The following is a 5,811-nucleotide window of genomic DNA, read 5'->3' as shown; positions in this document are numbered from 1 at the left end:
AGGAGTTGGAGAAGCTAATAGAAGAAGAAATTCAGTCAATTCAACAAGTCAAACGTGTGAAGCCAAGAGCATCCATTCCGACAGTTATGGAAGTAATTGCTTACAAAACTCCAACATCTTGGGTGAGTAAGGATAGTGAAGAAGATTTGGTATCTAGTGATGATGAAGAGGTTACTTCGGAGTTGAAACCACTAACTTTGAACGAAAAGGTCGAATCTAAGGAGCTAAAAAGTGAAGACGGAGTAAAACCTCAACTCATGGTGAATAAAGGGGTAAAAAGAAATCTTGAAGAAGGGAATGCTAAGGGTAAAAAGGAAAACTCTAAAAAAGTTTATCTTCGTCGAGTTCAAGTGTATAAAAACGATGGAAGGAGCAAAAGGTACAATTGGTGATGCACACTCTTGCAAATTCAATGTGAGGCGTCACAGAATCCGGCTCATGACTCCAACAAAAAGAAGCTCTTCTCGGGAGGTAATCCGAGTTCGGTTTGCGATTTTCTTTTCGTTTTTGCATTTTTAATTGCATTTTAGGATATTAAACTTTTTAATCATCAATTCTCGGATTCACATTTTTGTCGGCACATTCACATATCTCATTTGTTGAAAATCCAAGTTCCGTAACTGAAGATGTCTATATTCAAGATGTTCGAAATTTTCTACACGCGTGAAGAAATCGATCTCCCCGCTACTACCCCAGGGGAGTCTGTTCCTTTTTCTCCCTTTTCTTAATTTTAATTTATTTTATGCATACAATGAGGGCATTGTATGTAATAAGTGTAGGGTATGGGGTCGAAAAAGTAAATTGCTAGAAAATTTTAAATTTTAAATTTTGAAAAATTTAGAACTAGATTTGAAATAATAATCTAAAAATTGAATCTAGTAATAGTTTAAACTTAAGTTGCTAGTATTATATGGGATGATCCGACGCGAGCTCAAATGTTTAATTGAGCCAACATATGTTATAGTGTATTTGTGGCTTCCCATTCCTAGTGAAAAGTCATGAGATATGAAAGGTAATCTGGTAGTTTATATGGCATAATAAGTTTTGCAGTGTGTACTTGAAATCTATCCAGGAGAGCTTATGTAGTCATTGCATTTAGACTAATATCTCTAACCAATAAATTTTGAAGTTAAGCTTCCTTGCTTAAGCATGTAGGATTTGAGTGAAAAAAAGTAAGATATATAAAAAAAAAGAAGAGAAATTACTGAAAAGTTGAAGAATTGTGGAGCTGTCAAAATATAAATTCAAAGATAAGAAATTCTGAAAAATCAAAAAGTTGAAGATACCAAAAATCAAACAAAAAGGTGGTGAATTCAAAGAAAATATCAAATAAGTGAAGAATTCAAAGAGCTCTATTGTGGTATCTAAAGTTGTAATTTTTCTAGATTATGTATGTTTGGGCAGCTTAACAAAAATACATTGAGGTTAAGAAAGATTTCTGATGATTGATTCGGAGGGTTGCAAAAATGAGTGTCGTATAAGCTAAAGGGTGAAGGCTCATAAGGATTGTGAGTATTTAGGATTGGGAAGTTATTAGGAAATTTAGACAAAAATATGCGCATTGCGGTCTTAGTATAATGGCTGAGTTCAAAAATGGATTGCTTCATGTGATGTTGGTAATGAGAGTTTAACTTAAAAATTAATTAGTTTTACTTGAGGGCAAGCAAAAGATAAGTGTGGGGCATTTGATATTGTCATATTTATACACATTTTTAGGCAATATTTTAATACATTTTGATTAATATTTTGGTTATTTGCAAAGATAAGTGGTACTTTATAAGATTGAATTGTATTTTGCAGTCAAAAGGAGCAATCTTGAAGAACAAGGACCAAAAGCGACAAGTGGCAGAATTTTGGAGGATTAAATAATTAAGGAAAAGGAAATCCCAGCGAAAAGCTAAATCCACGTCGTGGACTTCAATTACACGACGTGGTGTTAGTGATTCTAGAAGATGAGTACACGGAAAGTCAGAGTCCTTGCCCGATAAGGATTCTTCCTAATTCACGATGTGGAGTCTTAGTCCACAACATAGAGTGCAAAAATCACGAAAACTATATATATCCTTGGTATTTACGATTTTAAGAGGACTTCTGGAGATTGAGAATGTTAGAAGACGATTTCTGGAAGAGTTTAAGGCAAAGATTTCAAGCATTAACATCCAAGGAAGAAGAAGGAGTAGAAGATCACAAATTTTATCTTTTAATTTGGTACAATTGACTATGTTTTTATTTATCGAGTTTGAGTGTTTGATTTCAGCCATGAGTAGCTTAATCTAGCTACTTCTGTTTAGCTAGATGAAACTTCAAGTCATGGTTTAGTTATTTAGTTATGGATTTCGCTAATTGATTAATTGCTTGTGTTTGATTGTTAATACCTAACATGCTAATATTTGATACTTAAATTGCTTGAAATTCATGTTCCATGTAGCTTAGTGAACAATAAATTGCATGAACTTGAAACCTAGTAATTTAGTGGCCATTAAATTACTAGAGCTAGGATCGAACCAATCTTAGATAAGTAATGTAACGCCCGTAAATCCAGGCTAGTCAATTTAGAGATAATAGGGGTCGAAAACGACTTTTCGACAAAAGATTATTTAGAATAAATAATCTTAACCAAGTTGTAGAATATGTCTCAAGGGTTCCGTACATATAAAGAACGTCGAAATTCGAGTTATAACGAAGAAGTTATGACCCGTCGAAGTTTCGCGACGGAACCGGCACGACACCGGGAAGCGTAAATAGTGAATTTAAGATACAGCGATTTTTAGCCTTAGCGATCTAAACAAAATTCGTAGTGTTCGTTAAACCGATAGCGTCCATAAAAAGAACGCCCAAATCTGACTTCGTATGAGGAAGTTATGATTTTTCGAAGTTTCGGCTTAGCAGTGTACAGCCCGAAGTTCAAATATTAGATCGAGCAGTTTTTAGCCGACACAACCTAAACGAGAATCGAAGATCTCGTTAATAGTAGCGTAACGATAAAAAGACAGACGAAAACGGAGTTAAAAATATAACTTCTAGAAAAATATAACTTCTAGAAAAATGAAGGAGTTATGAATTTTTAACGGACCAATCCTATCCCGGCCTGTTAAAAATATAACTTCTAGAAAAAAGTCAAAATTAGCCAACGGAGTCTAAATGAAAGTTGTAGAGTACGTTCCCGCCTACGCGTGGATATAAAGAACGTCGAAAACGGAGCTCTTATGTGAAAGTTACGAATTTTTAAAGTCGAGTGTGCAATTTGCGAAATTTGATGCAAGATACGATGACGTGGCACGATCCCGGCCTTCCCTTGCTCCCCACGGTCTCGCTTCGGATGAAGGACACGTCGCCTCGCATTACGTCCCGCGTCCGAGGATGAGTACGCCCCGCGTACTCCGGCCTTATCCCTTCCGAGTCCGAGTGCGAGCCAGCTGTACGCGAGCTGGAGCCCTTATCCGATCTACGCCCCGCGTAGCCAAGGATTACGTCCAGCGTAGTCCGAGGCCTCGCAGGCTATAAAAGGGAGGCGAGAGTTCTGGATTTTTCACACCTTTCTCACTTCTCTCTAACTTCTTTCTCTCTCTAACCCATTCGAACCCTCCTAAACCCTAGGGAACCTCCCTAGCACCCGAAAGAAGCCCCGAGGCTCCCGGAGTCCCGAGAAAAAGGGTCTTTCGGTTCAGAAACGCTGCTCTAAGCAAAGCCCGGTTTTCCTTAAAATCCGCTATAAGTGAGCTACGCCTACGATATTTTTAATATAGCTTCTAATTAATTATAGTAACATTATTAGGACCTTAAAATAATTATTTGGGCTATTATTATGAGTTATATAGAGTGTTATTCAATGCTTATATAGTAATAATAATAGCTAGACTATTAGTTAGTCGCGGTTAACGTTAGACTAAACCCTAGTGGTATTGATACTAGGTTTTGTCGAGGGAAACTTATTTTGAGATAACGAAGCGCTGTTCGAGTACAGAGTCACCACCTTTCAGGTGTGTACATAGTTACTTTCATCTTACACATAGATATGAAGTATTTTATTTAAATTACGTGCTATGTGTGCATATTGTCTGAATACTTGTTGTCTATGCTGTGTGAAAGATTTTTATACATGTTTTAAATGATTTAAGTTGTATATGTATTTTATATCTACAAATATGTTGGGTATAACATGGGTAGATGAATGATGAGGGACGAAAGTTGATATAGAGGAACATTGGTAGTGTGGACATAGTGCCCTATAGGTGGACATTGGCAGCAATAGACCTAGTACCCTATAGATGAGCATTGGCAGATGCGCCAGAACCTGTAGATGTTGTTGGATCTACGAGGTACTCTAAACATCCTAGCAGCTGCGCTCTAAGGATAGTATCGGCAGCTGCGCCTAATAGAGGACATTATAACCGTGACAGTAGCGTTTAAAAGACAATACCGGCAGAAGCGCCTCATAGAGAATGTCACAATTCTGGTAGCTACGCCTAAGTGATAATATTAGCAGCTGTGCTTGTCAACTGTAGCAACGTTGGACTTCGTGTTATTTCCTTAGGATGATCCTTAGGAATGAATGAACGAGGAATAGCTGATTCTTAGTGTAAATCCTTAAGAAGATAATGGGGATGGGTAATTGGGTTGATTGTTTGATGTTTAAACATAATAATTATATTATTGTGGGTTGAAAACCCTATGTACTCACCAGGTTTCCCAACCTGACCCACTCCAGCTTATTTGTATCACAGGTGTCGATATGAAGTTACATTACACTGAGAGATTAAGGAGATGTAAATCACTAGTGATAATGAATGTAAGTTCTGTTTATGCTTATGTTTCTGTATTGACAATGACATCCCAAATGTTTTAAAATGAATAAAAATACTTTTCTTCGGAAATGCTTGATAACGTATTTATTATGTTTTACTGGGAACAAATTCCGCAACACTTTTATGTAAAATGTTACTCTGATTTTCAAACAAGCATAAATAAAACCGGTCTTTTCTGGCCGTGAAAAAGGGGATGTCACAAGTAATTAAGGTTATTAAATTTGGTTGTGATGGAGAACATATATTATGATTATAATTATGTTTGTTTAATCAATCTTACATAGCTCCATTCATAATTCATAATTGATTCTGTGTTAAATTATGTGTGATCATGCATAGTTCTACATGAATTAGTTAAATATTAATAGATTTGGACTTAAATTGCTAATAATATGATAATTGGTAACTAACATGAATTATCCATAATTAGTAGCTAACCATCGAGAAGAAGTGGATTCAAACTAAACAGAAGTGTTTTTAGTCATTGATTGAATTTGATAATTAGGAGATTAAGTTTGTCAGAACTTGTAAAATCAGATAAAAAAACCAAATTACTTTTGCTTTACTTGAGCTAATTTTTGGTAGATAAATTTAGTTAGCTTAAACCGTTCCCCATGATCGATACCCGACTGTTTGTGGTATACTATTTGCGAAAAGGTACAATGCCTTAGTCGAATAGCTAGTTGGATAGTAGGTAAAATTAGGTGTAACATTATCGACATCACAAAGTCACCGAAAATATCCATCTTTTGGCCGCAACCTACAAAAGCAAGTCATAAGGACGAAAATATCCATATTTTGCAAAAACTACAACAGTTAACTTGTTGGTTTTGTAAATAATAATAATAATAATAATAATAATAATATTATTATTATTATTATTATTATTATTAAACAAATTAACTGTTGCATTTTGCAAAAAAATAAAATAAAAACTATAATAGCTAATTTACAAAACAAAAACAATATTACATTTTTAATTCATTTTCCTGTTATTGAATTACAA

This window comes from Lactuca virosa, chromosome 9 (assembly GCF_052849685.1).
Source record: "Lactuca virosa cultivar CGN04683 chromosome 9, Lactuca_virosa_CGN04683_v6, whole genome shotgun sequence".
Classification (NCBI taxonomy): Eukaryota; Viridiplantae; Streptophyta; class Magnoliopsida; order Asterales; family Asteraceae; genus Lactuca; species Lactuca virosa.
Note: the sequence above shows the minus strand (reverse complement) of the source record.